Genomic DNA, 10,446 nt, shown 5'->3' with positions numbered 1-10,446 from the left:
GGTCGTCCTGCCAACTATATTTCATTATTAATACCAGTTTACCGGTTGTTATCCTTCTATTATCAATTTGAATACATTAAATAAGCTCTAATTTAATTTAACCTTTTGTTTATTCCACTTCATTCCTCTTTCCATGCTTTAAAACATTACACCTTGTTTTGCTTTTATTTATTAATACTGCCAGCACACACTGTGAGACGTTCTGGTACTAGAGTCAGAGGAGGTTATTAAGTCAGCCTTCTACCCTGAACTAAATTCAGGGCGGACTTAATTTTATGCGTTGATGCTAACCTTTCTCTTCCTCACCATTCAGTACTCACAGGAAAACACTAGGAGTAGTGCAGGAGCCTAGAGTTCCTATTCAATGAAGCACTTACTCCTCAACAAACATACAGCCAGCGTTTAGAAAAAATCCTATTTTTATTTGACACTCTCATTACCTTTCACTCCCGGAGTGAAATGAAACCACTGAGCTACCAACCCCTCTTTTGTTGCGGAATGGGCCCACACGGGTAATTAGTCCGTCTTACACGGGCGGCGTTACACGTCTTGGTCCACACAGGACCAGTCCACACAGGACATTTTACAATAGGACACGTCTGTCCTTTTGGCCCACACAGGACCCTTCTACTTTGAGCAGTGTCAGCCTAAAAATCGATTATTCAACGCAAAGTGTTTCTGGCTGCTTTATATTCACCTTCAATGTTGCGCTGTGTCTTTTTTCCGGCGTCACCGGTCCTGGCGTCGTGGACCTGTATACGACACTGGCCAGTAGGCGAATCTACGACTCTGGGCTTTTCCTCGCTTCGCTGGAAGCGGTGGTTTACAGTGCAGGTAGTCACGACGTCAGGATCTGGCGGCTCCGTCTGTAAATAGTTAGATGATATAATAATATCAATCAACAATCCGGCTCGAAGGACCAATTAAATGTCAGTGGTAAGACATTATAAAACACATTGAAGGAATACAAAACAGTCAGAGTTTTGTTCAGAGAACTACGTGCGCGTGCGCACGGGTGAGTGATCGGGTGGTACTCACCCCGAGGCTTTGCAGTCAGCTTTATTTATACTCAAGCATGTTTGCGTCACAGACACATGTAGGAAGAGATAACATACCACTCCTTACAAAGCATAAAACATATACGTTCAACTGTCAGTAAGGAACTGGTCAAGCCTATCTTAAGGGAAACAGAAGCCAGTTGGTTCCTGTTCTCAACGGCAGACTCAGCAAACTCAGCAAAGGTGAGGTTTCCTGTGGCAACCTCCTTATACCAGTCATTTTCTTAGAAGTCAGCAAGGCTCACGTGCATGTGTAGTGACAAGATACATGTAGTATAAAATATATGAACATCATTGTACATTCGCAAACCTATTTAGGGAAAGCATGTTATTTAATAAAACATTAAACAAAATATCTTAACAGGTTGTTTACCAAAAGTATCACCGTATCATAGGTACTCATGTATCTTGTACCTAGTGTTTCTTTTTAGGTTTGTTATTTTTCAAGTTCTATATTTATTAAGTTATGCAGGTTTGTTTGCACAACAAGACTAAATAATGATATAAACTTTTCTGAATCTAAATACTTTGGTAGAATTAAAAAAATAAGTGTAGTGCACGTCTATGATCTGATCAGTTCTGATTCTTGTTCTGTCTTCGTTAAGTCCTAAGTAGTCCTGATTTTGAACTGTTGTAGTCCTGTTTTAATCCCGGATCAGTTCTGGGTCTAGTTGAATTGGAGTTTAGTCCCTGTGTCTTGATACAGCCCCGATTTTGTTCTGCCTTGCTGCTTAATTAAATAACTAGCTCAAGGTATCCATATGTGATATATATTTTTCCCTATATGAACTAAGGAGCTTGGAAAGAAAAGCGTCTGGACTTCTCGAGTTGCTTGAAGACGTTTCACCTCTCATCCGAGAAGCTTCTTCAGTTCTAAGAGTCAGTGGTGGAATGGTGGAGGTCTCGCATTAAGGCTTCGTAGGTATTGTTGTCACAGAGGAGAGTAGTGATCTTTGTGTGGTAATCCGCTGTGTTTAGGACCACGGTGCACCTTCCCTTATCGGCTGGTAATATAGTGATGTTGTGGTCTTTGCTCAGGGAAGTGACGGCCTTCTTTTCTTGTATTGTGAGGTTAGACGGAGGGACTTTGGCACTGGAGAGGGTGGCTGAGACTTTCCTGATCTGAACAGATCAGGATGAAAGTCTCTTAAAGCGAGACCACACAAGCATCTACAAAAATAATGTTATAGCTTGCCTTTGAGACCTTGAAAGGTACAAAATCATCGACCGCCTTACATATCACTGCCTTTACCCAGGAGATGCCATACCCTGCATTTACGGACTTCCTAAGATCCACAAGGAAGGTATCCCTCTCAGACCCATTGTCAGTAGCATAAATTCAGCCACATACAACATCTCGAAACACCTTGCTACCATCCTTGCACCTCTGGTGGGGAACACCCCACACCACATCAAGAACTCCACCGACTTCACTGACAAGGTCCAGAAACTTTCCCTGGATCCAGATGAAACCATGGTGTCCTTTGATGTAGTCTCCCTCTTCATTTGCATACCCACCACAGAGGCAGTGGAGACTGTCAGAAAACGACTACAAGAAGACAGCTCCTTGGAGGACAGGACCAACTTCACACCCGATCAGATTTGCACACTGTTAGACCTCTGCCTCACCACTACATATTTCAAATACAACGAGGGTTTCTACAGACAAAAACATGGCTGTGCCATGGGCTCCCCCGTGTCACCTATTGTAGCCAACCTTTACATGGAGGAAGTGGAAAGGAAGGCTCTTGGCTCTTTTAAAGGGAGAGTACCCAGCCACTGGTACAGATATGTAGACGACACCTGGGTCAAAATCAAAAGACTAGAAGTGGAATCCTTCACTGCGCACATTAACCTTGTGGATAAAAACATCAAGTTCACCAGGGAAGACACAAAGGACAACTGTTTGCCTTTCCTGGACTGCGCTGTGCACATTGAAGAGAATGGCAACCTCAACATTGAAGTTTACCGGAAGCCCACACACACGGACCAGTACCTCCTCTTTGACTCCCATCACCCTCTGGAACACAAACTTGGAGTAATCAGGACCCTACACCACCGGGCAGAACATGTTCCCTCTAAGCCTGAAGGGAAAAAGAAGGAACACACACATGTAAAGGAAGCACTCAAAACATGTGGCTATCCTAATTGGGCGTTTATAAAGTCAGCAAAGATGCACAGAAAAGAAGATCAGACACCAGCGAGGGAGGATAAGAAAGACAGACGCAACAACATTGTCAATCCCTATGTAGCCGGTGTATCAGAGAAACTCAGGAGAGTTTTCTCCAAGCACAACATCCCAGTGTACTTCAGACCCAGTAACACACTCAGACAGAAACTGGTTCACCCGAAAGACAAAACTCCAAAACACAAACTGAACAATGTGGTGTATGCTGTACAGTGCAGCGAGGAATGCCCGGACCTCTACATCGGAGAGACCAAACAGCCACTTCACAAGTGTGGGGCACAACATAGAAGAGCCACCTCCACGGGACAAGACTCAGCAGTTCATCTGCATCTAAAGGACAAAGGTCACTCTTTAGAGGATGCCAACGTTCACATTTTGGACAGAGAGGACAGATGGTTTGAAAGAGGAGTGAAAGAAGCCATTTACGCCCGCTGTGAGCGACCATCTTTGAACAGAGGCGGTGGTTTACGACACCAATTGTCTGCCGTCTATAATCCAGTTTTGAGATCCCTTCCCAGACGCCTTAACGCCCACTCACATTCTGGGCCATCTGACCTCAGGAAATCACATGATAGGGTGGGGCCAGGTTTAACAATGAGCTCACCCGAAACCCTGGCTGGTTGGGACCCACGCCCACTTTCACACCTTGGCTCATGTGATTAGGTAGAGGATCATCAGGGGGTCCTTTGTCCCTCTTTGGGGGGGAAACTCCCACTGAGTTTAAATCTGGGACTCTCCACCATTGACCCTTAGAACTGAAGAAGCTTCTCGGATGAGAGGTGAAACGTCTTCAAGCAACTTAAAAAAGTCCAGACGCTTTTCTTTCCAAGCTTCTTAGACTTTAAGGTGATACTGTGATACCATGCAAAGGAAGTAAGACCTCGAATCAAAGCACAGCGTTTTGTTAAAAGCAGAGAAATGCTTCGTATTTGATAGCTTGCAAGACCTCACACCGAGCACATCTACTGTGGGTGTGGTGCCTGTTATCGGACCCAAAGTTAGCAATATCCCCCAAAAACCCAAAGAGTAGAGTCCTGGCCCCTAGCCCTGCCAGTGTAGCAGAAATGATGAGGATGATGATGGCAGCAGCAGCCGTTCTTCTCTGCGTGAGTAGCTTAATGTTGTCCGCGTGTAATTTACGTTGAGTAGGCTAACCACGTTATTAAATCAATGCATGTAAGATGAACTAGCAAACACCGTCGTAGTTACATGCGGCTGTCTTCTTGTTTGATAGAGTGATACCATATATGCCCTATAGCTGCAGAAAAGGCTAACATTGTTATCTTTTTACAAAAACAAACAAACAGCTAAACATGAGAGATTTTAGGACAAAGTTTGTGTTTTCCATTGTTTAAGCACCGGTTCCAACCAAAGGAGGTATGTTGTATCAACAGAAAAGGCTAACTTGGTTATCCTTTTGCAGAAAAAAAGAGAATGCTAAAAATAAAAACATAAGAGGTTTTTGGACAAAGTTTGTGTTCTCCATTCGTTAAGCACCGGTTCGAGCACCGTTTTCTGATTCGGTTGTGGCTTTGGGTCTGCCAGACCTCTTCTTGTCAGAGTTTGCCCCAGTTTCTGAGTGCCTTTTGATGGTGAAGGGAACTGTGCTCACTGACACTGTCATGATAAGCTGTGTGGCAGGCAGGCCGGAAAGGTGGACTCAAGAGCAGGACTCACAACCAGTATGGTTAAACTTAAGGCACTGGAAAAACACTTCTCATAAATAAAGTCACAAAAACAAAACTCGACTCTGAACAGAGAATCTGGAAGACTGAAACACTAGAACACGACAAACACACAGCACATTAGGGCTAACGAGACAGGGGAGAAGTCAAACTGAATACACTGACATAGGACTGGACCTCTCAAAAAAAACAGGAAGCAATTTACACAGACGCAAACTTGACAGAGAGAGACAGATATGACAGTAAATACAAATACAAAATCAAACCAATCAACTCAAGAATCAGAATATAAATCATAATCTAGAAAAAAACACCAAAATATAAGAAACAGAAAAAAGTTGGGTCAAAATGACCCAGAACCGTGACAGACACCTTGACTTTCTTTACAGTTTCACTGTAGGATGATGGTCTGTCTCCCTTCCATTGTTATTTGCCTTTTGATGATTTTTTAATTTATTTACACAGCTATCTATAGGCTTGAGGACTGCATGGTTTTGTTCAATGAATAAAAGTTTCTATGATCAGACCCTGTAAATTCTGTTGAGGGATTTTCAGTGAAGCTCATGATCCAAACTGGTTTATTTATAATGAGTTAAATTATGTCTCCTGCTGAGCTCTGCTATGTTGTATCCATAGTTGAAAACATTCAGTGTCTGACCTAGTGCAAACTAATGACTCAAGGATTTGACGACACTCTTTTAATGACAAGGGGCTGACTGGGGTTTTTAATATCTGTTTTGTTATTAGTGCATAGTATTTGATTTCACGTGTGTACATGCTTGGGGTTGTCATAATGCGTACGGTTGCGTACGGTTCATTCACGAATACAGTTCTCACGGTGTGCCTGAGGTGTCAGAGAAAGACTTGAACAATAAACGCTGGTTTCAGAGACACTGACCTGTGTCTATGTCGTCATGAAGAGAGATATACACACTTTGGTTTAACAAATGTCACAAGCTTTGAAAATAAACATTATGACTACAACTAGTCAGGAACTCAAAATGGAGAGAAGAGGAGAGCCAGGTCAGGATAAGTTAGGCAAATCAGTCCCACATTTCTTAGTAAAACACAAATGATTTGAATTTCAAATTTGATGTAAAGTTTGGACCTATGTCATATTTACAGTCTCTTCTTTGTTTTGTGTTCTGCTTCAGTACCAAGATAATCTCAGAGCAAATAAATAAAAGGAAATTCTACTGAAGCGTTCTGAAGTTCATGGGATTTCATAGTTTATTTATAAATCACTATGAACTAAATAAAGTGATTCAAGTATTTTCTCACAGAGAAAATGAAAGTTAAGCAGTAAGTTTTGTTTTACAAGAAATGAGAGAGATGGGCCCCACCCACAGCCCGCAGCAGCTGTCGGTCAGACGGAAACTTTCCAACATTTATCCTCTGATTTTAGTTAAAAAAACATTTTAATTAAATATAACTCATTGTTCATTAGTAAAATAGAATATCATAAGCTTTGCTGCAGGTTTTACTCTGTTAAATACACATAAAAAAGTGCACAAGTTATAAAGTTGCAACCACTGAGCTCAATACAATTGAAACAGCTGAAGATTTGAGGCCCTGTGCAGGTCAGAAATAAAAATTATGTTATTAGTTATAAACAGGACAGACATTTATTTATGGATTAATGACAATTATAACATTTATTCTGCTCTTTAATCACATTTATTAAACTCAGAGTGTTGACTGACAGGGGGATTGTTTGAATGTGGCGAAGAGTAAAGAGAAACATGCAAACATCAATCAATCTTCACACACACACACACACACACACACACACACACGTACACACACACACACACACACACACACCTACACACCACCCAATGCAGGAATGTCTTAAAGACATAAAGACCTTGATGACCGCAAACTTTTTTCTTCTTAATTCAGATAAAACTGAGGTTATTTTAGTTTCCCCTGAAAATCTTAGAAATATGGTATCTAACCAGACTCTTACTCTGGATGGCATTACCTTGGCCTCCAGTAACACTGTGAGGAACCTTGGAGTCATTTTTGACCAGGACATGTCCTTCAACGCACATATTAAACAATTATGTAAGACTGCTTTCTTCCATTTGTGCAACATCTCTAAAATTAGAAATATCCTGTCTCAGAGTGACGCTTAAAAACTAGTTCATGCATGTATTACTTCCAGGCTGGACTACTGTAATTCATTATTATCAGGATGTCCTAAAAACTCCCCGAAAAGTCTTCAGTTAATCCAAAATGCTGCAGCAAGAGTACTGACAGGGACAGGAAAGGGCATATTTCCCCTGTTTTGGCTTCCCTTCATTGACTTCCTGTTAAATCCAGAATTGAATTCAAAATCCTGCTCCTCACATACAAGGTGTTAAATAATCAGGCCCCATCTTATCTTAATGACCTTGTAGTACCATATCACCCTATTAGATTCAGGAGAAAAACTCTATCTCTACTTTCAAGATTAGGCTTAAAACTTTCCTTTTTGCCAAAGCATATAGTTAGGGCTGGACCAGGTGACCCTGGATCCTCTCTTAGTTATGCTGCAATAGACGTATGCTGCCGGGGGATTCCCATGATGCATTGAGTTTTTCCTTTCCACTCACCTTTCTCACTCACTATGTGTTAATAGACCTCTCTGCATTGAATCATATCTTTTATTAACCTCTGTCTCTCTTCCACAGCATGTCTTTATCCTGTTTTCCTTCTTTCACCCCAACCGGTCGCAGCAGATGGCCCCGCCCCTCCCTGAGTCTGGTTCTGCCGGAGGTTTCTTCCTGTTAAAAGGGAGTTTTTCCCTCCCACTGTCGCCAAAGTGCTTGCTCATAGGGGATCATAGGATTGTTGGGTTTTTCTTTGTATCTATTATTGTATGATCTACTGTACAATATAAAGCACCTTGAGGTGACTGTTGTTGTGATATGGCGCTATATAAATTAAATAGAATTGAACTGTTTTCTGTTTTAAGTACCCTCAGAAGATATACTAGATCAGTCCTTCCCAAACGTTTTCCAGCCACGTAACCCTTGAGACATGTCAGCCTCAGCCGCATACCCCCTGCTATGAACGAACTCTTAATTAGTGTCTAAAAATACATTGTAATACCACATGCATACAAATAAATACTGCACGATTATTTCTCACCACTAAATGAATTAATTAATATATTTTAGTAATGACAGAATTTTAATAACGAACTTTACTACTTAATATTAGCAGTGTATCAAAAGATTTATTAGAATTCATCGTTTTGTCGAGAGCATAAAGGCTATGAACTTTCATTAAACATAACTTTATTTAATGTGATGGATGTGCTTGAGCAGAGGCACACATCTCTTCAATGTTTGGCACAATTTGGGAAAGGCTGAGTCTTAAATCGTTTTCCACACAAAGTCTTGCTCTGTATTTTGTTTTCATGTTTTTTAAAGCAGAAAATCCCCTTTCGCATAAGTATGTGGTGGCGAAAGGCATCAGAGTCTTGACAGTGCACTTAGCCAGCACGGGCTGTTCAGTGCGAAGTCCTATCCAGAAATCCGCCAGGGTCTTTTGAGCGTGTTCAACTTTTAGAGCTCCATCTGTGGCGATTTCAATTAGGCTCTCCTGGTCAGACGGTGATAACGAAGTAGGCACGGCGGTGAACGGGTGACATATCCAATCATTTGAGCCGTCAGTCTCTGGGAAGTATCGGCGTAACTGCACCGCCAGCTCCTCAAGGTGCACGTTACATTCGCGCTTTACACTTTTTGATAGTGTGAGATCATTTGAGCACAGAAAATCTAAAAGCCAAGGTGTACTCTCAGTGGCAGTGGAACAATATAAGAACTGCACCCCCAATACTGGAGACTGAGGAATACTGGAGCATATGGAAGAAGGACGCAACCAATAACGGGAATGCTCAGTAGCTAGTGGATCTGAGGGCAGACCACAGCAATCTCCCTGAACAGTAGTGATGGGTCGTTCGCGAACGAAATGGCTCTTAGAGCCGGCTCTTTGAAGTGAACGACGCGAGCCGACTCCTTATCGCGAGCCGTGTTTTTTTTTTTTTTTTTTTCTCTCTCTCTCTCTCTCTCTCGCACTTTTTTTTCCGCTTCACTCCGCACGCGAGCCTTGTGCTTTGCGCTGGGCAGAGGGGGGAGGGGCGGTAGTTACAGTCACAGTAGCAGAGGAACCGAGCGGGAAGGAGAGACAGACAAAAGAGCCAGGGACAACAACGTCACATTAAAAAGGTATAGTAATCATCCACAACTATTTTCAGTTGCAGATGATAAAGGATTCAGAAAGTTTATTCATGCAGGCCCATATGACAGAGAATATGCATCTTCTTTTTCATATCTTAATTTATATTTAATTGTGCTGTGGTTTGCAGTGTTTTGTGTTGTTTCATTTTAAATTTGTTTAAAAGGAAAAGCTGAAAATTTAAATAGTTAAAAGTTGAACAGTAACTAGTTGGTTTTTGTATTATATGATTTATTTATTACTTATTATTATTATTTATTTTATGCGGAGTGACTAAATAAAAGTATATTTGCGGTGGCCCCTAGAGACAAAGCAGCACGTACAAACTTCAAAACACGTACAAACCCTGAAGCACGTACATACTCCAAAACACGTAAAAACTCAGAATCACGTAAAAACTCCAAAACACATAAAAACTCAGGCTACATCCACACGTACCCGGGTATTTTTGAAAATGGAGATTTCTAAAAAATGCCTGTCAGGGTGGATATTTTCTAAAACTCTGTTTTTGCATTTACGCGTGGATGAGGAAAACGGAGAAAACGCAGCGTCAAAGATGTGCACCTTTTTTGACATCACACTGTGCACAAAGTTATTGTTTCGGTGAAATGAATTTCTACAATACTGTTACTGTTAATTGTACTCTCTGCAGTGTTTAAATGCTTACATATACACACACAGTTACTGTCCCTGTCACGGCCCTGGGTCATGTGACCCAGTATGTTGAGTTTTCTGGTGTTTTGTTATTCTTTTTAGTCTAGTTTTCATTTCAGCTTATTTAGTTTCATTCTGCCATGTTTTGTGTCTAAGTTTTCCTTGGTTGTAAGATTCAAGTCATGGCCGTGTCTTCTTATGTTTCCTGTTTTATTTTGAAAGAGCTTGGTGTGTTGTGTTTATTGTATTTAGTTTCACGTGTCCTGTCATTATGTTAATTGTTGTCAGCCGTGTTTCCCATGTGATCCGACTCCCCGTGATTATTCCTCATGTGTATTTAGTCTGTGTGTTTCCCCTCAGTCAGTGTCGGATCGTCTGTTAACTCCACCACAGTTGTCATAGGTTTTTCTCCGTTGTTTCTCTGTGTTTTCTAGTTTACTCAGTGTCCATAGTTTGTCATAGTTTTTCACTGAGTGTCTCAGCCCTTTTGTAACACAGTGTACATAGCCTCCTTAGTTTCCCTAGTTGCCTGTTTTTTCTTCTGCATCAGCCAATAAAGGCTCGCTTTATTTTTTGAAACTACGTTTTGTCTCCACCGTGTCTGCACCTGGGTCCACCTCTTTCCTCACACCCC

The sequence above is a fragment of the Oreochromis aureus genome, linkage group 3 (genome assembly GCF_013358895.1).
Source record: "Oreochromis aureus strain Israel breed Guangdong linkage group 3, ZZ_aureus, whole genome shotgun sequence".
NCBI classification, from domain to species: domain Eukaryota; kingdom Metazoa; phylum Chordata; class Actinopteri; order Cichliformes; family Cichlidae; genus Oreochromis; species Oreochromis aureus.
This window is presented reverse-complemented; position numbering follows the sequence as displayed.